We start from the raw sequence: 27,057 nt of genomic DNA, 5'->3' as shown, positions 1-27,057 counted from the left end.
CAGGTCCCACCAACATCTGTTGGGGAAGCCAACATCAGTATCACCTACGTCACTCTGGAGACATGGAGAGAGATCTGCCCATTTGTGGTAATAAATTTACTGCCACTGGGTGCCTGTACTTCTCTGTGGTCACCATAGTGTAAAATACAGGATACAATAAGGCAGGAACCAAAATTGTCATTTAGGAACCATGCTCTACCAGCAGCAAACCCCCTAAAAATTACTTTAAGAGCCACAGAGGTGGCCATTAGGTGCTACCTGACCTCTGAGTTGAGTATCTTGCTCATGGTGGTCCACCTCAAGGCTCTAGGGAAGCTGGACACCCCATGACCCTGGTTCCCTGGAGCTGCCCTGTGCTCCCAAGGCGCAGAGCATTTCACTGATCTATCCACTAAAATACCCTGATTTTGAAAATAAGCCCTGTGGTGCTGTATTTAATGCAGGAGCGATATCCAGCCACAGATGGCCTGAGAAAAGTTCTGGAGGTGAAGGGAAATTATAGCCCTTCATTCACACAATTTTCTCGCGTTTGATTAGCGCGGGGGCAGAGGAAAGCAGAGACGAATGCTCTCGCTCTCTCCCCCACGCACCCACCCCGATCACCCCTGGCTCCTTGTGAACCACATCCTCGGCAAGCGCTGCTTAAGCAAAAACCCTGTTGCCATGGTTACGTGGAGGATGTTCTGCCGAGGGCTGGGCGTGATGCGAGCAGCCGGAGTGACTCGGCTGATATGTTAAACACCGAGGGGAGTCCCCCCTCCAGACCTAAGGATGCGCCAGCTGCGTGTATCCGGGGATCCGAACCCCTTCGGTGCACGTGGGGCAATCAGTCATCACAGTGGCCACACAGGGCTCATGTATTTTGAGTGACTATTTCCACGGTGCGGATAAAGGCACAGAATCAGAGAATGCTATGGGGTTGGAAGGGATCGTTGGTGGACCGAAGCAGGTCCAGCCAGAGCAGGTTGCACAGGAACATGTCCAGGTGGGTTTTGAATGTCTCCAGAGACAGAGACTCCACCACCTCTCTGGGCAGCCTCTTCCAGGGCTCTGCCACCCTCAAAGTGAAGAAGTTCCTCCTTGTGTTTAGATGGAACTTCTTATGTACAAGTTTGTGCCCGTTACCTCTTGTCCTGTCACTGACCACTACTGAAAAAAGACTGGCCCCATCCTCCTGACACCCACCCTTTAAGTATTTATAGGCAGAAATAAGATTAAGATTATAGGCACATCTTCCCCCACATCACCACAGGCTTTGCCTGCAGGTTGCTCTTGCCATGGCACCAAGCACCCTCTGCTCACTCCTTCCAGGGGGGCTGCAGCCCCAATTTTAAACTGACAGGCAGAGAACAGAGAAAATATTTCAGGAAAAAAAAACAAACCCAAACACCCCAAAACAAGCAGCCAGAGCTGCTGCTGTGTGTTACGGTACACACCGAGCACCCCAGTGGGCCCAGATAATTCAATAATGTGAGAAACACAAGCAGGGCAGGCATCTTGCTGAATGACAAAGAGATACTGTCTGTGATGAAACATGAGAAGGAATCCTAGGGGAGACCTGAGAAGGATATTGCTTCTTCACATCACAGCTGCTGGCAGGTGGGGTGAATTTCAAGTCCCACGTGAAAGGTGGTTCCTCGGTATGATGGAGCATCACACAGCGCTGCCCACCGAGCAAGTAATACAGCCCATGCCATTCCCTACTCCTAAAGCCAGGATGTGTCCACAGGGAATACATTCTGCATGCTGAACTACTTAAGAAACTATTATTTCCCTATAAAAGAAGGGGGAATAACATGCTTATATAAAAATAGTCTGGAGGTTTGCTTTTCCTGGGTATCTTTGGCAAGAATAATAATGATCCTCAGAAACAGGGCTGGTAAGAAATTCAAGGAATTACTAAATCCATCCTTCTTCCCAAAGCTGACCCAGCCCAGTACATACTTCTTGTCAAATGTCCCCACATGTTTTTGAGGGCCTCCAGTGGTGGATATGCATGATGGTCCACAGAAAATCTATTCCATTCTTTTTTTTTTTTTAAATTCATCTTTTTTGAAAGGCTTTTGTCTCACATTGACCATCAAACCATAATTACACACAGAAGAAGTCCTCCTACTCCTGGAACATTAAAACCTTCTCCAGTGTCATCTGGTGGCAGGCAGTGTGGGAAACAGCTCGTATTCGCTGCATATTAAATCTCATTTCTCAGCCTTCATTCTCCCTGACAGAAATGCTACCGAGAGCCTGCTCCAGGAATGATAATTAGTCTGTTGATTAATCATCAATGCTCAACGATACAGTGTCATTCCTCTGGGTTTGGAGAGAGCTGTGCCCCCCTCAGCAGAAGGAAGCTCAGGATGGGGCTACATCAACCCAGCACTTGGAGAAAGGCTCCAGACACACACCCAAGCTGGGTCCCACCAAAGCCAGGGTAGATCCACCATCAAGCTGCTCTGCGTGGTGAGCCTGTGGTCCTCACTTAGCTCTACCCCTCATACCAATTTTAACATTTTGAGGGCAATTTTTGTTTTTGTTTCCATTCCCTTGCAAGCACTGCCTTTGTTAATACAAGTTGTGAATTTATTTCATTTTCTCCAGGAGCTCCCACACCATCAAGATCAAATTTAAGGTGTTAATTAAATGGAACGTGTAACACTTTACAGCCCAACAGACAACAATTTGGGCTAATGGCAATGGCCGCAGGCGGGCTACAGCCACGGGCAGGGAAGTCTCCCATTGCCCCCTGTTGGCCTCCCATTAAGCAATATTCCCATTTTCCAATATATTCTCCAACTCCCTGGATTCCACTAATTATTTGACTACCCCTCACTGACAGCACGTACTCAATTTAAAGGCTTTCCTTGTCAGCTTACATGTGCTGATCTGCAAAAATAATTCTCCATGTTTATGATTTTCTGCTCCTCAGCCTCTCGGATGTCTTTAAGTTCAACTTCATTTTGCCACCGTCTTAATTCAACAGCTGCAGAGGAAGACAGAGCAACGTCCAGATTAACTGGTTGATGGGTTTTAGCTGGACATCAGAATGAGTTCATGGTCAACCATGCCCCTGCGTTGCCCTGATCTGTGCACTTTGTTTGCCAATATAAAAATATATTTTAAAATAGATTTTTATTCAGGACTTATTTTGTAATAGTGGAAAACAGAGTTTTCCTGATAATTGGATGGCTTCTATTTGTTCTAAGCTTGTATTAAAAGCTGAGCTGACGGATTGGACCGAATAAGATCTCTTCTAGGTATGAACTGTCCAAAAGCAGCATCAGATTTTTCCAATGTACCATCAGTCTGAATATTTTTCATGACAGTTGGAGCTGTTCATTAGGAATCTGGTATCTGATACTGGAAATGTGGGCCTTGTTCATTAATCTGGACAAGATATATATATATATATGGTGGTGTCTTATTTTTGGCCCCTCTTATTGAAAAAGTTTCCAGTGAGCTTATTGATATTTAAAAATATCTTTCTATTCACATTCTTTGCCATCAAGCTCTAATACCCTGCTTATGTGAAAGTCTTTGCAAACAAACTGATCTGTTACAATCTCCTCAGAACAAAATGCAAGATGGGCGCAAACACCAGCAGAGCCAATCCAGGGGTTTATTTACTTATTTACAGATAAGTTGTTGAGGGATTTTTCCTGCTTCGGTTAACAGCTGCTTTGATTTTTCTGCAGCAAGCCCATCAATGCACCCCAGTTTCTGTCGGGGTGGGACAGCAAACCCAGCAGTGAAATGGGGGATAAAGTCAAGCGGATGCATTAACATAGCACACACCGCTCGCTGCCTAAAGTTACACATTCCAGCCCATATTTCCAATCAACATTCAGTTTTAGTTCAGTTTGGAAGTATTAACAGCTACAGTGCTCTGCTATAATTAAATTATAAATGTTAAAATAATTTTCATCAGTGTCCAGACCCAGCACCTTTTCATCCCTCACCACATCATCACACTCCTGCTACCACCAGCATCCCACACGGAACAGAACAAGTTAATTTTTCCAAGGCTGAATCATCACAGAATTCATCTATAATAGCCCATGCAGAATAAAAAAAGCTAGAGACGCATTTAAATACCCCTCAAAGTAATTTGGTTAGTCAATGAACCACAGTATCTTCTCCCCACTCCCTGGTTCACTTGGCACCCATCACTTTTATTTTGTATCAGATACCCATTGTCTGGAGCAGTAACAGATAAGTGATCCAAAGAAAGGAGCATCCCACTGAATTCCTGGCACACAGCATAACACTGTCATTATGCAGCAAGCCAAAATACCCGGTTTTAATGTGTTCTCCTCAAAAAAAAAAACCCTGATGGCACCCACAACTCGGCTACATAATCTCAGCAAGCCATTAAAACCGGTAACACTCTTGATTTGGCTTTGTCCCGAGTGAGCTAACACAGGCTGGTCTCAGTTTTAAACACCTAATTCCACAGATATACATGACGCTGACACCTTTTTTTCTTTTCTTTCATTTTCTTGCAGAATAACATTTTTAAAGTTGAAATCAAGTTTTCAGAGTTTCACAGCGCAGCAGCTGTGGGCACGTTGATTACTCCCAAATATGCATATGGTAAAGCTGACAGTTTAAGCAGAGGTGAAAACTGGATAAATTACCGAGAAAGAGGGCAGAAATGGAACAGAACACCTTTTCCACTTGAACTGTTTCCTTTACTCTCGTGGCCACAGCTCTTTCCTGCAGCTCCAACCTGCTCATCCTCACCCTGAGCCTCTTCTCCTGAGCCAGGGTGTTTAGTGGTTGCACAGCAAGAACGTAGCGCAGCATAAGGGTTAAATATCTACAAATATTTCTACCTTTTTTTTTTTCTTAGCAAAAATTCACAGTCTGCCTGACACTTGCTCGCTCCAAGGTACGGTGACCCCATCCCACCACCGTGTGCCTCCTGGTACGTGCCATCCAGGGAGCCCCAGCGGAGGGGAATTGCTTTTATTCCACCATACGCTCCAAGAACACCGATGCTCGGAGGAATTTGGAGCAATCTCAGCTCTCAGAAATAGCTTCCAGCACCAAAACTTTGTTCAAAGGGAATTACCTGTCTCAGAACAAAGGCTGAAGTCATGGAGTCTTGCAGCTTGCTTAGCTCTTTCCTGCCAAAAATTCTTTAAATCCAGCATTATTGTGCCAAGCCTATAGCCAAGGACTTAAAGCCTGCTCACAGGTAGCTCTAGGCAGTTAAAGCTGCTGTGCAGAGTCACAGGCCCTGCACCTAGTTATATATATATATGTTTATGATTTCACCTTTATTTAGGTGTTTCTGTAACCTATTGGTCAGAGAATCCTGTGAAAGGATTCGAATGATACTCCTGGGGTAAAACACAGAGGGACCACAGTGGGTGCCCAGACAAACCACCCTGGGAAGGGCAGGGCAAGAGGCTGCAACAGCAAAGTTGTTTTTTGGGGCCCTTCCACTTCATAGAATCATGGAATGGTTTGTGTTGGAAGGGACCTGAAAGGTCATCCAGTGCCACCCCCTGCCCTGGGCAGGGACACCTCCCACCAGACCAGGTTGCTCCAAGCCCCATCCAGCCTGGCCTTGAACCCCTCCAGGGATGGGGCAGCCACAGCTTCTCTGGGCAACCTGGGCCCCTCACCACCCTCACAGCAAAGAGTTTCTTCCTGAGATCTCATCTCAATCTCCCCTCTTTCAGTTCAAAACTGTTACTCCTTGTCCTATCGCTACACACCTTCATAAAGAGTCCCTCCCCATCTCCCCTGTAGACCCTTATTTCTTCATTCTGAGGAAAACATGAGAAAAACAGAAATGACTTAGCTAAAAACACTCCTGCAAATTGTCAGTGGGGGCTGCCCTGGGATCCTGCAGTGACCCAGCATCTCAGCAGGCCACTGAGGGGTGATCCTGTGCTGCAAACCTCCCAGCACCAAAACTAGCCACCGCTCCAGTCTAATATATATATATATATATATATATATATATATCTCAAAGCTGAGGCTCAGGGGTTTGGCTTTCATTCAGACACGTCCAAACTGTTTTGGTTTGCTGACTCCTGGCGTACCCAACAGGTAAAGTTTAAAGGTTAAGTGAAACAGCAACAAAATCAAAGCCAAGGAGGATTCTCATTGATTTTTGAACAGGGTGAGGGAGCACTGGTTTGCACCAGCTCCCTGGAAAGGGAAAAATTGTAAATAAACAGCCTCCACACCTTCCTCCCACACACGCAGCAAACACACTCTAAGTTGCTATCTCATTTCATCCAGCTCCAACAGCTCCCAGTATTAAAGATAATTAACCCTTTTTATTATTAGTCCCAATGTTTGGCATGAGTGGATTTTCCTCATATCTTTATATCCTGAGGCATCTAAATCAGGCCAATTAACCACGTAGGATGGGGAGGGAAGCAGGAAAGAAGAGCTATCATTTCAGAATTAAAGCCCATCACACGGGGACACATGAGCTAAACTGGGGGACCGACACTGTCCCTTCAATGCACCAACACCACGTCCTCCTGCAGACAGCAGCCGCTTGCGAGGAGATGACCAACCTCCTACAGACTCAGACACCATCATATTTTTCCCCACTGAGCACTTCTGTTAATGCAAGACTCATTTGAACCCTAACATTCCCACTGCTGACAATCAACATCGCCTATTTTGGTTATTTTAGCCCAAAGGAAGCTCTTATGGCAATGATCAGTTCTGGGGAATAAAGGAGGCGTTAACTGCTTTCCACCCAAGCTCAGCAGAACCCGTATCTCTGCATTTGATCTCTCTCTTCATCACTAGAATTATTTGGGGAGCTGGGAACACACAGTCAATGCAGATTTAGGAAATATCAGGGGGGTTTAAAAAAAAAAAAAAAAAAGGATAATTCTTCAGCTTAATTCTTAATTCAGATAATTCTGCTTCAGCAGGGGAGTTGGACTAGATGATCTATATGGTCCCTTCCAACTCTAAAAAAAATTCAGTGAAATTCAGTGATAAAAAAAAAAAGTCTAACATAGGCTCAGAGATTTTCCACACAGAACTACTATTCAGGCTCCCAAAATAACATATATATATCTCTGTATGTATGCATATATATGCATGTGTATATATGTATGTACATACATATATATATGTATATATACACATACACACAAACAGGGTACCTGGACACTACTGCACAGGAAAAATCAGTTATTCCAGGCTCCAGAAGGCTCCAGCTTTGGGCTCTTGGCAGCTCCTCTGGCTGCAGCAGTGGGTGGGCATGAGAAGGGGCTGCATCAAGCTCCCACAGCCCCCTCCCCTGCCCTGCAAGAGAGCAGGGAACAGCTGGAAACCTCTGGAAAACTCTTCTCCAAGGCCCTGGGTGCATTGGCGACTCCCCAGCCACGCACACCATTGCTCCTGCACCCAGAAATAGCATCACCGTCCGACGAGCTGTGAATGTCCCTGCACCACACAGCTGTCCTCTTGCAGCAGATAATTTCAGTTTATTTCTCATGTGGGTGTTTTTTCCTCTCCTGCAGCCACAGCAAGGATGCTGGCTTGGCTGCGGTGGCCACATGAGCGTGGCCAGGAGCCAAGATGGGGCTGGGGAGACCGTGCTGAGCCAGGGTTTCACCCCCTCATGGCCACAAACCGCTGGGGCCGACCTCTCCATGGGGCAGGGGACACGCTCAGCCGCTGTTATGAAAAACAAAGTCCGAAAATGGGTTTTTTTGTTCCATGGTGGAATTACGACAGCCTTGACCTGCTTTGCAGGCATCCCGGCTCTCTGCCAGGCTGGTGAATCAAGTGATGCTGAACTGCCAAATCCACCAAACATCAAAGGAAATGAAGCTGTTCCCATGAGACTCATTTTTTGCTCTCTGGCCACAGAAATGTTGCATCAGAGCTTCCCTTTGAAGAGCCGGGCAGCGAGGGGCAATGGGATCCCCAGCAGCTCCTCGGCGGGGCCGGATGGTGGCTCAGCCAGACAGGGCTTTACCTTCTCTGCGGTACAAACCAACACGTCGCAAAATGGTTTTGAAAAACCCCTTGCAAACATAATTAGGAACGAATAAAAGGAGAGGTAAAAATAGCTAAGAAAAGGAAAAAGGTAGTAAAAAAATTAGGGCCGTTTGCGAATGGTTTGTATTTCCAAAGTGATTCCGTACCGGTTGCCAGCTGTCTGAGCCCCAAAACTTGGCGTAACTACAACGGACACTGAATTTGATACAGACATTTGGTTCCCCATATTAATCATGTAAAGTAGAAATGGAATACATCACTTATGCGTTTGCCTCATCAGCTAAGGCTTTATCCCCATTAGACTTAATGCAAACCTTCCCTGGACTTTCCTTAGACCAAGGTTTCAGCTCCAGAGCTCACCTCCAAGGAGATGCCACTGCGGGGAAAAAGCCCCCACGCACCTGCATCCCACCACCCAGCAGAGAAATTCAGACAGTGCAGGCTTCGCTTTAGTCGGGACTAAAATGGGCTGGTCTTTTATCCTTTACAGAGGACAGAAACCCCCAAAAGACCAAAGGAAAAGCACATCATTATCAATGAGCTCTTTGTGCTGGAGGGGAGAGCAAACGCGTGGAGGGAAAGCTGCTGATGCACCCTGGGCACCCAGGACACCCCTCTCTTGGGCAGCCTTTGCTGGACTGGATTATGTCAAGTGAAGCAAAACGGTCCCAAAGTGACCTTAAAAGACATTAAAAGGTCAATGTGCATCTTTGTGGCGAGAAAAAGCTTTGAAGTACCACCAGCCTTGCCCATGGTGCAAAATCCAGGAGGGGAAGAAGAGGTGAGTCACCACAGCTTCTCTCCTTTCTCCTTCAAACACCACACACCCACACAATTACTCTAAAGCCATAATGCATCAGGGGGGTTAGCATTATAATACGTGCCTTATGCCAGTATTGTTCTAGAAATGTCTTTTTTCTTCCTTTTAGCTACTCCCCCAAGGCAGTAAGCACAATGTGTGTGCCTGCATCTGCTGTGCCACAGACATCACAACATGAGTCAGGTCCTCAGCTGGTCTCATTCAGCTTGGCCGTCCCGATGCTTTTAATTTATTTTTCTTTTTTTAATTATTTTTATTTCTGTGCCTCCTTCCAAACATTCTCCCCTCTCGCATTCTGCATGCAACAATGGCACCATAATACATAATTGTATCACAAGCATCTCCGCAGTCCCTCGCAGAAGAAAAATAGATGTGGAGACGCTGCTGACAAAGCAGCTGTGTCTGGGTGGCATTTTGCTTAACAATTGCTGACATCAGATTCCAAATCCTACCTTCGCTTTCCTACATAAAAAGAGCTTCTCCTTCAATTCTGAGTATCTAATATACTAATCTTGAAAATATGCTTTTTAATATCTTTATGTTGGGAGTGAATTCTCCGGTTACTCACAGCTTATGCATGAATGCAAGTCCCTTGCTCTGCACTCACAGGTCTCCGCATCACACCATTCCCCCTGCACCACTGATCATTTTGTCCTCTCAGTGTTACTGAAGTTCACGTCCCTCCTGGATAGAAACCCTCTTCTGATTTCCAGAAATGTAAAGCTTTTGCTAGAACTATTAATTCCACGTATACAAAGCATTTCCACGTATATATAGATATATTTTGCTTAACGTTTTTGTCATCATTCTGGGGAGAAAAAGCACTTACATTTTGTCCTCTGCTTATCTAAAAGGTCCATTGATGATCTCCGTGGCGGAGTTGGTTTCATGCTGCATTTCCATACCTGATGGTAAGACATCACCTCCTTTTTCTGACTCGACAAACTGTATTGCATACGACTATGCTGCTGCAAAGCCCTCATGTGATTTCCAAGTCCGCATCAATCACACTGAACAAAACCAACTGATTCTTGCAAAATGTTATGTTTTGTTCCATGACAATGCAGCCCGACACAAGAATTATCATACCAAGTCAGACCAAAGGTCATTCGAGCTCAAACCCAGCGCCCTACTGTGGCCCAGGAGAGAACAAAAACACAGGGAAAGCTTGTTTGCCTCCATAGAACGTCCTCCCTTCCAAACATCTGCAACACAAGGACTTTCTAGAGGTTATATGAGAAGTGTTAGCATCAAAAGGAGCCCTGTACAAGGAGCGCTGTGTTTCAACTCCACGGAGAGCTTCGATTTCGTTTGATGCTCTCCAGTTCCTGTATGGGGGGAAACAGTAAATGATTGTTTGCTGTTCACCTTCATCATACTGCTCCTCAGCTTCCCTGCTACCGGAGTCTGCACGGGAGCACCAGAAGAGCACTGCTAAGATATAGTCTTATGACAAAGTTGCCCAAAGTCTTATGACGGAGTGTCTCATGACAAAGCGATGGTAACAACTTTCAGTGTGGCCATTTATCACCCTCTAGAGGTGGCCAAGCAATAAAAGGACTGATACAGCTCAGCCACCCGTCTGCTCCCTCCACCCTTCGCTGCCGAGGGATGCCTTGTAGCTCCCCAGGGCAGGACCTGCTCATCTACAGCCAGGGAGGCCAGGTTTGGTCTCCTGGTCCTGTCACCCCTATCAATGCAGGGCACCGCACACAAAGACCTGCCTTCAAACACCCGAGAGACTTGAAACGTCCTACTCTTGAAACTCCCATGAAACAGACCTGCTCTTACAACTACTCTGCTATTTAAAGGGTTATCCATAAACAAATACCATGGTGCGCACCTGCCTTTTACCCCCCCAACAACTGAGCTCCCATGGTAACCATAAAATCATTTGGTGGTTGCCAGTTGATCTGGAATGACAGATTCAATCTCTGTAAACAAATACTGTATAAGGGGGGGAAAAAAGGCAAATTATGAACTTTTTGGTATGTATCGATCTCCCAGCACTGTGATAAATAGAAAGAGAGCTGAAAAGCTACCTACGGGGCTCATCTTACGTATAAGTCTATAAAAATAGACCAAACTCTGCAGGGGAAGAAGGGAACAAAATACTCTATTATCCATCTCTTGTACTGTGGTGGATTCTGAAAGCATACTCTCCTGTGCTTGGTCCTCTATGAACACAGAAGGAGAAGACGGGTGCTAGCCCACATCACTGAGCTACTGAGACTGTGATACCACTAGCTGTTGATCAGCATAGCCCTCCTACCTACCATGGGGCCACCTCCATTCGTACCAGCCATCTTTCTCCTGTTTCTTGTACTTAATATAAAGGAAAAACCCAGACAAAACCAAAGATGCTCCTGTTCTTTGTTATCTCTTAGTCCTAGTGCGACAAACCCCTCTGCCTCTGAGGAAGCCACCAAGTGGACAGACTCAGCAGAGCCCCTGGCTTCTGCCCCCATAGGACAATCCTTCCGGTGCCAACGCATGAAGTGCTGTTGGTCCACAGCCTGGATCTGCAAAGCCTACACCACCAAGATCCAACTCAACAAGGAGTAAAGCTCCACAAAAAGTGTTTCTCTGGCAGTACCTGTGTTACGGAATGAAGTGCTTCCCATAACAAGGCTAATAACCCCTGTGAGAAGTGCCACCATGAGCTGGGACACGTTTCTTCCTTGCCTGTGACCATGTAGAGCTGCATGGGTGCAAGAAGGTGGCTCCTGAGTGACAGCAGAGTCATTCTCTTTACACCATTTGGCTTTGCCTCACGGAAACCCCTCCTGTGTGGGAGAAGTACTGGAAGGTAACTCAGCAGAGAGGCACAAGGAAGCAGTGCAGGTGTTGCATAAGGTGACCACTGCATTTACACAAGTTGAGCTGAAATACTGGCCAGAGGCCAACCTGTCTGTCTCTTTGTCTTTCCCAACATTTCATCAGAAGCTTTACTCTGCTAGAGAAGAGGGCCACGCAAACAGTTAGGACAGCCTTTGGAGCTGAGCAGAATTGCGTCATTCTGGTTATCTCACACATACCTTTGCCTGTTTACACAAGAGGGGAGTCTGGTCCCTATGGTTGCAAAAAGGCAACCGCCATCTGCTTCTGAAAGGACTATTGCTTTGTTTTCATCACTCTGAGCCATCAGGTAAAAACCCATCGGAAACCAGGTTAATGTGTTCTCTGCAAAACCTGCAATTCCTGCAACAGAAAAAACGTGAGAGAGACACGGCTCCAGATCTCTCTTACCCTGGGTCACCTAGTGATAGCTGCTTCATTAAATTCATCTACAGTCACTTCCACCAGTGAAGAACCTGCACCATTATTCACATTTAAAGGGGGAATAAAATAAAAATGCATTGCCATGCACCAAGCTTGCACCTCTAGTCTCCTCTCTTTACTCCATCAAAAAACATAGAAAAGAAGAAACTCTTAAACTTTCACACCTGATGTGTGAAGACAAGTATTACAAAGGCACCAAACAAATTTGTGAGATGATTTGTGAGATGATAACTTCCCCGTTCAGAAGCCCTGCTGTTCACCGGGGCGAACTCTCACTCCTCAGCATAGCTTTTCTCTCTTTGGCTTTTCCTAATGGAGGTAACACGTTTGCGTGTATTTTATACTCGCAATAATCAAAATGCCACAATAAAAATCTCAATTAGTAACACCGTGAAAAAGTCAGAAGGAGAAGATCCAGTAAAAACAGCACCCATCACAGGTGTAGGACACACAGCCTCTAATCAACTGCTGTCCGAGATTTGTTTGGGATGATTAATAAGACATAATGACAGGTGATGAATACCTTCAGAGCAACCCCATTCCTCCTGCTCGCTCTGCGAGTCTAACAGAGCTGACCTTTTCCTAATGCCTAGTAATTTTCATATTACATCCTGAAAACACGGCTGAAAGGAGCACGCTGAATTGCAACACGGGCCCACGAGGGACACACCAAACAGAGGAAAGGCGCTGGCAAAACGTGACAAATTATCTGCAAGTTCACAGCCAGAGGTTCGAGTCCAATCTGAGATTCCGGGCGATAGATGTTTGACGGATTCAGCTTCGCTCTATCAGACAGACCAGCCTATAATCCACTTTATAACTGTCACACGTTAGTTGATAATGCTCAGGAGAGGACTGCCAGCATGGAATGACACGGTAACAGAATTACCTCCATCACCCACCTTATGGGTACCGTTTATTGAACTCAGACCAGAACCGGTGAGTCAGTGCCCATCACAACCCCGTCTGCTCAGAAACCACATCTCTCACACAGTTGCACAAATAATTTTTTACTTTTTTTTCTGGCCTTCCCAGCGATTAGAAAAGATTGAAAATAAATATTGTTTGGGCATAAAAAAAGTATGATTCACTTCGAGCGTTCTGAAAAAAAAGGAGGAGGGAGGGCATACATTTCAAAACCCAAAATGTTCGCTTCAAATAAAAAATTCAAAACTTATTGTTTGACAAATATTGAAATGAAACATTTCCGTCATTCTGTCTTTTTTTTTTTTTGTGACAGGCTGCTTGGCGCTTTTCTTTCTTACTGAAATATTACCTGGGGCTTTTATTAATTTGCAAAAATATATCAGTTAAGGCCATTTTTCATTTTTGATCCAAAATTATCTTAAAATTACAACTGTATTTCCTGGTCTTTCACTCCATAGACAATCCTATCTTCACAGGAAGCACACAGCAGTACCAATGTTGAATGCAGACTGGCAATGACAGGCCAAAGATAAATATATCTATCAACTTGTGTAGACCCCAGGTTTATGAGAAGGGTGTCGTAGCTCCTTTCCTTGCACCCACAGAGAGTAGCTCTTTTTAGGGGCAATTTAAGTTTGAAAATAGCATTGTCCACATCCAAGGGGGACAGTGTGGCTCGTTTCATCACCCATTGCTCTCCTGGCCTGCGCCTATTTAGACCGAGAGTTTGTCAAAGGATGGGCTTTGCCCTGGGTTTGGTAGATGTAAATGCAGTGGCCTTAAAATAGTGCCCTGGCACCTCACGTCCTTCGTGCACATCTGTGAAGTGCCAAGAACACTTTTTGGTGTCATACAAAAAAATAATAAAGATAGATGTAGTTAATAAATAGGTAACTACATTTTCAGCCCTCTGAGCTCCTCATTTTCTTTCAGCATAAGCCCATTTTTTACAGCTGACTGCTGTGATCTTCCAAGGGATGTGCTGATGTGGCTTGAACCAAGTTAATTTGCTTCCGTTTTTTTTTTTTTTTTTTTCCCCCAGGATTGCAGATATCATCAAAAATAAACAGTACAAAGAGCGGGGAGAAAGAATAGGCAAAGCAGAAACTGATTCAGAAACTAATTAAAATAAAGCATAGTTCTCAAACCCTCTTTAAATTATGCAGATGTCACAATCCAAGGAAAAGCTGTTCTTTTCTAAGCGTTCTGCCTTTTTTCCCTTCCTCCTCCCTGCCGAAATAACTAGTCTAATTAAATGTTGAAGATGTCTCCAAGTGAATTCAAGTTATCACAGACAGTGGTTTTGAAGGCATCCAAGGGTGATCTCCAAGTTATGGTAGTTTTGAAGAGCTAAATGCACATTCTTTGATAAAAGTGGTGAAATTCAGGACTCGGGAACTGAGGGGTGGGGGACCTGCTACAGCTGCCAATAGTCCCTGTCCTTGGACAAGGTTGTAACCAGGCACCGTGCAATGAAGGGAGCAGCTCCAGCACATCTGGAGACCGGAGAATGAGTTATGGCTCAAGGATTCCCGTTCTCTCCACTTGCTGTGGGCACAGAGGACAGAGAGGCAATGAATGGCTTCTGCTGCTCCACCACTCCGTCCCCAATTTGTCTATTTGTTTACAACAAAGAGCACCAGATAAAATGTGCAACCACCACTGCCATCATCTCACAATGAAGGTACCAAGCAGAGGGATACTTGCTCCCCTTCAAACCATGATATTCAGACCATTCCCTTGCCTCATTTGCCACAAGTAACACAAATTTCAAGTACAAACTACCAAGAACTATTTCAGATAGATAAAATAATAGTGGATTAGCAAGTTCTTTAGAGTGATTTTTTAATCTAATGGGTGTTTCCACCAAGAAGGTAACTTTCCAAAGCCTCTTCATTTCACATGTGCTCAGCAAGACATGTAGCAACACTGAGTGCAGCAGGACAGGCCACCATTTACCCACCATGGCGTCCTCCTCCACCCAGACCATGGGGATAGATGAGCTCTGAGCCTTCTCCACCCCAAAGCAGGCACAGGGGGTCCAGTTTTAGGTGCTGAGAAGGCAAAAGTTCCTCTATCGTGACCTTTTCTCCCCATGCTGCTCTTCTCTCTGCTATGCACCACTTGGGTACCACCCTTAACAGCTCAGGGCTCTCCAGGACCCCAGCGGTCACTGCCTGGGGCCACATCTCTAGGCACCATCATGGACAGCATTCATTAAAGCATGTCCCAAGGTGAGATAATGAGGTGGTCCACCTGTGAAAGCCCAGACTCCAGCCTGTGCCTGGCCAGCAGCTGGCCAGGTGCCCATCCAGACTGCCCTGATCTACAACAGAAGCCCCATCCCAGCTGTGGAGCAACAGTACTATTTGAAATGAGGAGAACAGCCAAAATCAAGGTGGGATGGCTTTCCTGTTTCCTGGGTCTTCTCCCGTCCCAGCATGGGATGATGATGTACCAGACTCCACCTCAGCACAGCTCTGCTGTGTCCGTAGAGTTACCCACCAAAGAGACTTACTTTTCCACCCCATAACTTGCTTAAAAAATAAAACAAAAAGGCAAATTAATTCCATGGGCGAGGTCAAGAGAGTGAAAATAGCCAATATTTTAGGCTGACGGGGGACCTTATTGCCCTCTACAACTCCCTGAAAGGAGGGTGTAGAAAGGCGGGGGTTGGTCTCTTCTCCCAAGTCACAGGTGATGGGACAAGAGGAAACGGCCTTAAGTTGCGCCAGGGGAGGTTCAGGTTGGATACTAGGAAGAATTTTTACATGGAAAGGGTTATCAAGCATTGGAATGGGCTGCCCAGGGAAGTGGTTGAGGCACCATCCCTGGCGTGTTCAAAAGGCGGGTTGACATGGTGCTGGGGGACATGGTTTAGTGATGGGTTTTTTGTCAGTTAGGTTGATGGTTGGACTCAATGATCTTGAAGGTCCCTTCCAACCTAGATGATTCTATGATTCTAATACGATAGCTGTTGTCAGTAAAGAAAAAGACTTTATCTGGATCTAGATCATTAACTCTTATTTAACCCTCTGAATATCCCCAGCAATTGCCATTCCTGCTGCTGGCGCTCATCCTCCCTCACCTACAGAAAACACCCGAGCTCAGTTATTTTGCTGCTGCACCTCAGTTCCTGCAGTGCCAAGACACAACCTCCAGCGCGGGGCTTCCCCCACCCTAGGAAACCTGCTTCTCTCATCCATGAGTGCTTTTCTTTAATCTGCCGTCGGCGTCACCGATGTGCAGCCTTGCGTAAATCCTCTGCCCGTGTTTGCCTCTGGAGCCTGTCCCTGCCCACAGGTCTTCGGCTCCGCTCGCTCCAGGGCAATTCTCAGAGCAATCGTCCCTCCCGCGGCCGTTAATCTGTCATCAGCGCGCCGTAACTCAACCAGATATACTGCACCATGGCAAAACCTCAACAGAGTAGAAAAAAAAAAAAAAAAAAAAAAAATCATTTGCTTTACTGTCAACATAAAAACTTTTTCCTCTTCGTTGACAGTCTTATTTGGAAAAAATCTCGGCTATATTTTAATTCAGCCCTAACGATAAGCTCTCAGAAAGCAGTATCTGTGCGTTAAAGTTTAGTGCAATAGCAGCTGCTAATTTTCTTTTTCCACTGTTTGGTTTTGTTTAACAGATATTTTTAAAGAGAGGATGTTTCTGGGTTGGTTTTGTTGCTGTTGTTGCAAAAAAGCACATATTTCTGATAACACTGCAAACTAGCTAATTACCAATGGCTGCTAAAACCAGGCTCTTCCACGTTCCCCTCAGCACTGAAATGAAAAGGAACACCTTTAAATCTTTCTATAGTAGGACACCTACAATTTACTTCCCAGAGAGCATGTTACACATTTTAGTGCTCTTGCTCTGAGAATATCCATATCCTACTGCAATAACAAACCCAAAGACTTGGAGTGGAGTCAAAACGCAGGGGCTGGTGAAATAGTTTTGTATCTCTAATTTCAGTGAGCAGGCTTGGTGCTCAGAAAGAAGGTAGCGCTACTGGTCTGAGGCCCTGCTTTCTGCAAAATAAGTGAAAGAAATTAAAGCATCATTGCTCTATCCATACTTTTGAGCTCATTTGGTCTTTTAGTGTGGCAGCATTAGCCAAGATTTCCTGGTTCACAATTAATTCAAGCATGGGGAGAGTATGTAAAACAGCAGTTGAGGTTCTCTACTTGGCAAAAACCTACCTGCCTTCCATAAAAGATTTCCTTTGGAAATGACAATGCTTCTGTAGAGCTCATAACCTTCCAGCTCTGTGATTTTTGTGAATCAAAGTTCATAAAAATCTATAGGCCACATCCTGGCCGGTAGAAAAAGGCTTCCAAAAAGCCAGTACTTTGGTTCTCCCTTTATCAGCCAAACCAAACAGCAATAAAGCCAGTGCCAATGCCCTGGGAAAGCTGAATGGAGACAGGGACATGGGGACATGGAGACATTCAGCAGTTCTGGGAGTAGTTCCCACCACACCAAGATCCATGTAAGACCCTAAAGCGTGTAAAACCAAACCCACTACGCTCTGCCTTTAAAAGTGAAGCATGGCACAGGATTCTTGGTAACATTTGACACACACAAAAAAAAAAAAAACCCACCGGAGGCTGACTGTCAAAGAAATAATGTTTGTAAAAGATGTTCCAGAGGGATCGTGCTGGCTTTGACTAGACACGGACAGCAAGAACGGCAGTTGGTTTGAACTTCTGCAGAATCCAGTTTTGTTTGTTTTATTTTAAATTGTAACAATATGAAACTCATCTTCCAAAACACTTTCTTTTTTCCTCCTAAAAGATAAAACCCCAGAGCAAGAATATTTGTGCTGAAAAAAAAAAAAAGTCTTTCAGATGAATAGATTTGTACATATGAGGATAGAATTGCCTGAAATAGCTTTGTTTTGAAACAATGCATTGTCTCGCAGGAATCTTAGACATTCTTTAAGAAGGCAGCACTTGGCATTATATTTCATGCCTTTCAAAGTATCTATTTTCTTCGGAAATGAAGGAAGGGGATGGGAGAGAGATGTTTTTCACTGAACTGACTTGGCAGTTGTAAGGATCCCAAGCAGGAAGATGCATAAGAATGGACAGAAGAGAAAAGATTATATCCTATTCACCCCAAATGGCAACAGGAAAAATGAAGGAATGCTCTCTTCAGATCATGTGCATGAAGAGAGACTGTCTTTGAAGAAAGTCTTCTCTTTATTGCTAAAAAACTCTTTCAGCTGGACTGATGAATGCTGGAGAATATCATAGGTGAAATCAGGAGACCACAGCTGACAAATATCACATCAGGATAGATCATTCCATCAGCTCAAATATAGTCTCTGTGTTTTCCCAGCAGTTTGGTTTCACGCACATTAAACCTTTTTTTGCTAGAGCAAATATAACGTGGTAACGTTTGGATATGAGCCCTATTTACAATGCCTCCAAAATCTGAAGGGTTGTATCTGGTGGTCTGGTTCATATCCATCTGTCTCTGAGGTCCAAGGCACAAACTCCAATCCCTTTCCCACAGCCCTGTGGATGCAGTATTCTGGTCTGGACTCATCTTAGGAATCCTCCAGGATTACATTTCAGAAGGAACAACATGTCATTTTAGTCTCCTGATGGTGCCATTAATTACAGCAAAGCATCACAGAGGAAAAAAAAGAAAGAAAAAAACCCAGCGGGTACACTGAAACTTTCTCTTTCCAAGCTCTAAGTCACAAAACTTCACCCCCCCACACACAGAGTGTTATTTCACTTTGTGGTTTATGCCCGTTTGCTGCCACATCTTGCCAGAGGGAAGGCTCACACCTCACCTTCCCGGCTTCATTTGCAGTTGGTAGTTAAATCCATCATTCAAATCAGTTTTCATTTGCATATTTCTTCTGCAGAAAGGTCCGTGGTGGGCACGTTATTACTCACTCTCTATTTCCAGTATAAATTTTAAGTCACCTTTTTGTCCCCCTGTGCAGCCCACACACTGACGCAGCATCTTCTCACACTTCTCTTCCCACACAGGCAGCTCATGAAATTACACTCCGGAGCCATACGGGGGGATGATGGATGGATGGTATTTATCTATTCTACGCAGGACTGGCTTACTCAGAGGCTGGTAACATCTAAGAGAAGTTTTAGCCGGCCCAAGCGCCATGCAAGATGCTCCGGCTGCCTACATATAGCTCCTTAATTGCTTAAAGAGTTGACTTCACAAAAAATATTTCCATGATTGACGGGTCTACGGGCAGCCTCGAGCAAGAGGTCAAGGAGCAGAGGCAGCTGATTGCCAGCTGGAGCTGAACGCGACCGATCTATCAATCGGTGACAGAGCTACCCTGCAGGAGTATATTGACCAGGGGGGGCTGGTCTGCAAAGTGATGGCTAGAAGGTTGCCGGAGGATGCAGCTCCTGGGGGAATCACTACAAAGGTGGAGGAGAGGGAAAGGTGGAGCTAAATATGGTATTTGTGCCCTTGTCAGATAAGGCTACCACGCAAGAGTGAAAAACCAGCTGTAAACATCTGTTTTGCTATTTTACCCCTCACATCAGTAATTAATTGCAGGAAATCACCCCGCTGCAGACACACTGGTAAAACAGACTCACAACCTGTCTCACCCTCATGTAGGGGTTTTTGGTTTTCCCCTCACCGAGGCGTTGAACGAGGCCAAAAAATTTGCCTCAGAAAAAAAAAAATAATAAAATTAGCTTGGAGGAGCTGCTTCATCATTTTCCTTCTGCTTTTCTACAACAGTCAGTGTGGCAATATCCGTTTAAGTTTAGAAAGCGTATTGTTACAGGATGTGTGGGAACCACAAGTACCATCTGAGGCCAAGTTACAGTAAATCCTATTCTTAGTGTCATTAATGGAAGTGCTTCCTTCTCGTCACAAAAAGCAAGCGAAAGAAGGTCCATTAATTTTTCACTCACGGAGCAGTAAGAAGGCACTTTAGAAAAGGGGGAGGAAGGACTCCAGTCGGGTACATGAGCGACTTCAGACCTTAACACGCTGCTGAGCCCGGAGATTGGAAACCAGTTCTGTCTGTGAATGGTCAATACCCGAGATCTGCTTGTTGCTTTATAAATATCTTAAATATAAGCTCAATTTGAATCTGTTTGTGTTAGCACGATATTAGTTATTAAGGCCAAACACTGTGATAAACAGCTGATCATTACTTCTGCTGTTCCTGGTCACTGTCTGCATTACAGCAGAATAAATCAGAAGAAATGCATTTTCTACTACTTTGAATGTGACGAGATACAAGACAGTAAATATTTCATTTGTTCTCAGTGTTTACGATCCCCGAACTTGATGTTGCCCTAATTTATACCCAAGTGAAGTTGGAGCAAATCCACCAAAGTCAATGGAGACAAGCTAGGGTAAACCAAGCCCTCTATTACCAAAATCAATTTTTGATTTGTTTTAATAACATTAATTTAAATGAACTCACTTGATATTCTCATACCTCTGATACGTGCAAATAATTTATGCCAGGAGTAATCCTGGGCAAACCTGAGTGCTTATGGCTTCTCAGCCCACTCAGATTTGAATGACTGGTTTAAATAAAAGTATTTTTTAAAGCCAGATCTCATTTTCTAAAGCTTTATCCTGTGAAGAGCCATGCCCACTAACAGTGTGTGAGCACGAAATACACCTTGATAATGCCACTGTAACATATTATAGGGAGAGAGAGGGCTAAACCACATTCACCCAGAGATAACAACTAGGAAGAAATCTCCAGAGAAAAAGGTAGTACTCCAAGGAAAAGATGCCTTTTTTTTTTTTTTTTTTTTTTAACCAAGAGTTGCAAGTGGGAAAAGACATTGATCAGCTTTGGGGTTATAAATCCTTTGTTCAGGGCTGGAGTGGAAGCAAACTGAAAGCCAAATGTGGTTACAAAACAATTACTCTAGTTTTGGGGGCAGAGAGAGAAAGGCAATGGGAAAAAGTCATTTTTGCCCCAAGGACATGGCTGCAGGTGGGACGTGAGGGGTGGCTGTCATGAGGCCAAAAGACCGAAATCACCCTGGATTTTTACTCCCCTGGAAATCTGGAAATTTAGTCCCCAGGCTCCTGTCCGAGACACGCTCCCTTGAGCATCCCAAGGGAAGGACTGTTTGGTGAATGTTGCTCCTCCACTGGCCTCAGGCAACTCCATCCAGCTATGCTTGCCCCTATAGCCCCTACGAGGGCATCGGCCACAGGACGTCTCATTCAGCGATGAATGTGTGTAAGACCTAATGCCACGTCATCTAGAGAAGTGATAAAGTCTTACACCTAAAACCGGCAGGAAAACCATGTCACCCAACTGAGTTTCTTCAAAAAAGGTCACCCAGTGCTGCGTACAGGGCTCTGACAGACAACATGAGGCATCATCTTTAATAAATAGGACATCTAGTTCCTGGAAAAGTCCATTCCTTGTTGCTTCATAATATTGTAGTGAAGACTGATAGTCATAATAAAAAAAAAAAAAAAAAAAAAAAATCTTAGCATGTCTGCGTTTTCTTACATATATTAGGTAGATTAGCAGGATACTTCCAGCAGAAGTGCTATAAACAGCAATAAATTATGGTTTATGTATCTTGTGAACTGCTAGTATTAAAAGTCTAAATATTTTATCAGACACATACATCTTCACTTTTTTTCTCCTCAGCTGATAAGGCAAACAGAGAGTAGTCAACAAGAACTCAGAAGAAAAACAAAGACACCTCTCTCAGAGCTGGATACGGAGAAAGGGGGAGGCTATGAAAGGCCACGAGACCACTCCAAGACCTGAAAGGTCCCTCTCAACAAACTATTACGAATTAAAATTCGTATTGGCTTTGTGAGGCGCCAGCTAAGCAACCATATAACGAACAAGGAAGTGTCTTTTGAGGTACAGACCCAGCCCTTTTTGGTTGTAAAAGAAGTAACACTCTGAGCTTGTCTTGAAACCTTGACTTTCTGCAGTAAATGTGCCCCTGCAAAGTTTTGCCAGTATTAGGTCATTTTAGTGCATCACTGCAAGGACAAAGACAGGAGAACTGTGAAGGCAACAAGGCAAGGAGGGGACAGGGAAGTGAGTGGCAAGAGACAAGGGAAAAGGGAAGAATAAGGAAAGAAAAGTGAATGGGAAGGAGGGGAATGGGATGAAAGCTGCTGAAAAAGGACCAAGGAAGTCATCTCCGCACGACAGCGTGTTCATTTCCATCATTGTTCTGCTCTGAAGTCTTTGTTTCCAGATTCTGCATCACTTCTGACTGCCCAGAAACCCAGCCCCGGGAGAAACAATGCAGCTGCCTGGGCCAGTGGCCAGGATGCTGTCGGCCTAACAACATTTTTATTCAACTTGAGGTTTCAAGTCTTTGTTTCCAAAAATGTAACATTTGATACAAACCCAAAGTCCTGACCTACTCCTTTTGAAAACGTAGAAGTCACTTGGGTTTCAGTTCCAGCTTTTGATTAAAAAGCTTTTAAGGGAAAACCTCAAAAAAAAAAAAAAATCCTATGAAAATTCCACGCCAAACCCATTTTCTGGCCTTTAATTTCCAATAACCAGGGAGAAAACAACCGTAAGTAGAGGGAATAGAGACACATATAAGTAACCTCAAGGAGATTATTCATTTTCCTCAATAAGTGTCTTTGACAGCATGATGACTCATGCAATATAGATATGCAGAAACAAATAAATCAAGACATTAAATAAAAAATAAATGGAAAACTCAGAAGAGAAAGCATTTCATAAAAAACCTGGGGAAGTGGGGCGGGAATGAACTAGTTCCCCACTTAATACCACTGGCTGGGGTTTTTGCCCTTCATGGGCCATTTCTTTTGCCTATATCCTACACAGGAAAAGTCTGGAGTTAGTAGAGCTCACTCTCTTCCTCCAGTGATGGAGTTGGTACGACAAGGAGGACAGGTCCTTCTCGTGTCTCCTTCCAGCACCCACCTACAGCCCCCTCCATCGCTCACCTGCCTGGGCTCTTAGAAGCAAAGAGCCCAGTAGGAACTGGCAAAGGGATGCAGAATAAGTACCATCTTCTGCTATAAATATTCTACAGGGATGGAAGAGAGATCACAGTAGAAAATGGCTACATCTGGCGTTGGTTCTATTGCAGTTTTAAATTTGGATTTCAACTCTTCTCTGTCAGAGAGCCCCTGACATGGACAAGCATCTATATTTTTGGATTTGATGGTGCTCCAATCTTGGCAGGTCCATGCAGTGGTACATTTAGACCTGCAATAAGGGATGGTGTGCTTTGCACCGTTAAATCAAGTGCACCTTACAGCATTTCTACTTGCTATCTTCTTTGCATTTAACACCATTATTTTAGAATTTCAAAAATGGTCAGAGATAGGTGATATACCCCAAATGAACAATGGCTTAATTAAAGTGTCACCTTCCTTTTGTCTTTCAATCAGGGAAAATGCTTCCACTCTTTAATGCCCATCATTCCAGCGTTTGCTGATGCTTTGTTTTAATGATGACAATCTGTTTCAGCTCAGACACAAAACTCACATTTTCCCCCAGACACCCAGTCATTTGTTTCCTTGTGCGTGCTCTTTATTTTCTATGGGGCCAGCTGCTTTGCGATCAGCGAAATGTCAGAAAAATCATCTTACCATAACAAAGCTAAAAAAAAAAAATATTCAAGGAAGAAAACTCCCATGAAAATCTTTAAAGCCCTAAACAAGGGGTAATTCTCAGCTCTGTGCACACGGGTGACTCACTGAAGTAAATGGGAATTACGTGACTGCATCAAAGATTTCAGTATGAAGAGCACAGATTTTTTTTTCTCCCAGCTTTGGCCTTTTGGATTGAACTCAGAAATAAATTTTGATGAAGATTCTAGATAGAGATAAACTCAGTGGGTGATATCAGCCATAACGGGAATACCAGAACGACTGGAGGGAGTTACGGTATTTTCCTATCAAGATTAATTGCGTGCTTAACATAGTATGTCCTTAAATGCTTTTTATAAATCAAGCGCTCACATTCAACTGTCCAATTTGCAAATGGAATGAACAGTACTTAGAGGTCAATCCAGATGTGTCTTTGCAAATATAGAGGTTAATTGACATAAAACTTGTTACAACTTGCAATACTGAAAAAAAAAAAAAAGCTGTTTCTGTAAATATTGTAATTAAACAGAATGTTGTTTCTCTAATTGTTAGAAAAGAAAGCCCCAAATTACCAGGAGGAAAGAAGTTAGAGCAAACAGATCTGCAGGAAAATATTCTCATTTTAAGTATCAGCTAAAATATAAACTGCCTATGAAAAATTCAAAAAGATATACTCATGATGCACCAAATTATCCTCTCGGGTTTCATAATTCTGCGAGCGAGTGCAATTAGTTAAGGCTGGTGTTGTTATAAAACTACATACTGTGGCTGGCGGGTTTTGAAACCACTCCAGAAACCCAAGTCTGACGCTAAACAACTATTGTGTTTGGGTATTGGGCAACAGGAAATCTGCCTGATGATAACCGAGTCATACCAAGCCCCGCAGCAGCCGCTGAGACACTATGTCCATTGAACCCGCAGATGGCAAAGCAGATATGCCATTCACAGCTGCATGCATGAGGATATGACATCTTTGTCTATATTAATCTCATGGCTGGCTTCACATGACTCATTCAACCCTTTTTTTTTTTTTTTTTCCCCTATTACATGAAAGGGAAGTTAGCTAGCAAGACCTCTGGTGGTTTTTTTTCCAATCAGTCCAGCCCTGCCGCGATGTGCATTTCAAGCAATAGGTAACGGAGCTGCTCTCCCAAAGCTTTCAGGCCACGCAGTCCTGTAAATCCACTGCATCCATGCAAATCCCCCCGTATGTGTCATTAGCTCATTTCCAAAGCAGTCTCGTTAAATAAAACACAGGGGCTGCCATGCCAAGAATATGACAAGCGGGTCAAATGTATTAAAGTATATATCGAGAGAGACACTGGCAGGGCCATTACCCCAGATATCAGGAGGGAGGATAGAAGACTTAAACATACGAAAAACATTAATTTAAAAAAAAAAAAAAAAGAAAAATGTGCAGTATCTCTGTTTCACAAAGATAAGCTGACAGTTAAGGCAAAACACGGCTTTGCCCAGAGGCAGCAGGAGTGTTCCCATCTCTCCTCATCCTCTGGGGCAAGGTTAAGAAAACACCATGGGTTTAGCTCCAAGTGGTTCACGGGAGCTTGGCTGTTCAGAGCAGCTTGATTTGGAGATCTTGTGCTCCGTTTTTCAGTTGATATTCAGATACATACATCTTCAAAGTGGAATATAACCGAGGGAAAAATATCAAGCTTTTCATCGTCTTTTCCTGAAAAAATGCAAAGAACCCTCGCGGGTTTGAGGCCGTCCACACAATAGTACTATTTTGAGTTATAGTAGCTCTTTCAAGCCTCAGAGGAGACTGTTTTGAAGAGCAAGAGACATCGCCCTCCCCAGAGAAGTAGCTCCTGGAGTTTGGCAAGACACTGGAAGTAAGGAAGAAACAGAAGCGGAGAGCTGTTGTGGTCGGCAATGGTCATATAGACCCCTTGGGGCAAGGGTTAGATGACGATGCAAAAGGAAACTAAAAAAAAATTTTAAAAAAAAAAGTTTCTTAAAGCATATCCATGAGGAAAAATAAACATTTTCATGCTAAATTCCCATTTTTGAAGTTCAGAGCCTATGTTTTTCCATAATAATCTCATCCAGCCTTATACAAACAAAAATAATCAAACAAGAGTGGAATATTTTCCCCATAAATACTTGTCCCATATGGACAGGAAGCTCCAGCCCTACTGACAAGGTTTTTCAAGATTTTCTTGTTTGCATCCCTCTGCTCCATCAACAGCATACCGCTTGCTGAAAGCTGAGGCAGGTATACTCAGAGAATAACAAGTTATCAGTAGAAAATAACTTGTGGAGAGAACACCTGTCCCAGGGAAGTGGAACCAGACCCTATTGAAACATTTTAAACCTCCCAGATAAGTACTAAAAGCCACGGGCTTCTGTAAGATACACATCATCTCTGCTTTTTCTGTATGCAAGAAAACCCCAAATAAATACTTAATATACTTTAAAGTACTTGAAGACGTCCAGATTCTTTAGGAAGGCTAAATTAAGCATTTCAGAGGCTTTTTGATGATCAAGAGCCAGATCAGTACTACGCTTGAAGCAAGCTTACTAACTGCTTGAGAAGACTTTTAACTTCAAAGATTGACGCACTTGAGGGGCAGGAAAAGAAGTAATTTGTTAAAAAAAAAATAATATCTAAACACAATCAGAAAGACTTTGATGCATACCTGTGTTGACCTGGGAGCTGAACCACAGCAGCCACGCTTGTAAGTTATAACACATTCAGAACAGAAAGGAGTAACCAACCTCCTGCAGAACCAGGAACGGGGAAACGAGTAGATACCCTTGGACTTTGCAATGCACATCCAAAGCTGTGCCAGATCTTGGCACAGCAAAAATCCATAGCTTCCCAACACAGATCACTTGTAGGGAACATATGTGTGTGTATATGTTAACGCTTCTCTATTTTCTTATAAAAAGAAGAGCAGAGATGCTATTGAGCACTCCTAAAACCCTCTAGTGACCAGAGTTTCAGTGCTGTCCCCAGGCAAACTGTGTTTACAAACTTCTTTAGATCAAGGTTACGGGGTTTTGGAAGAGGTAAGAGAGGATTTCCTTTTTTTCTTTAACAGATAGATCCTTATAACACACAGATGAGTAGTTCATAGAATCACAGAATGGTTTGGGTTGGAAGGGACCTTAAAGATCATCCAGTTCCAACCCCCTGCCCTGGGCAGGGACACCTCCCACTAGACCAGGTTGCTTAAAGCCCCATCCGGCTTGGTCTTGAGTTACGGAATTCTACTTATTCCTTAATCCTACTGTGCCATTACCTCTTCATGTGCATGAGATGTAAAGTAAGATATTGATACCAGATTTTGAAACCACGAAAAGGGGCTCAGAGTATGACAACAGAGACCATAGCAATAGAAGAAGACTTTGTTCATGCCGCTGATTCCCAGCACGAAATACTTTGGTGTATCTGGATACCAAGATGGGCATTCACATTTCTGCTGAGCAATACA

This window comes from Numenius arquata, chromosome 9 (assembly GCF_964106895.1).
Source record: "Numenius arquata chromosome 9, bNumArq3.hap1.1, whole genome shotgun sequence".
NCBI classification, from domain to species: Eukaryota; Metazoa; Chordata; class Aves; order Charadriiformes; family Scolopacidae; genus Numenius; species Numenius arquata.
The sequence above is the reverse complement of the archived record's forward strand: the minus strand, read 5'-3'. Positions refer to the sequence as shown.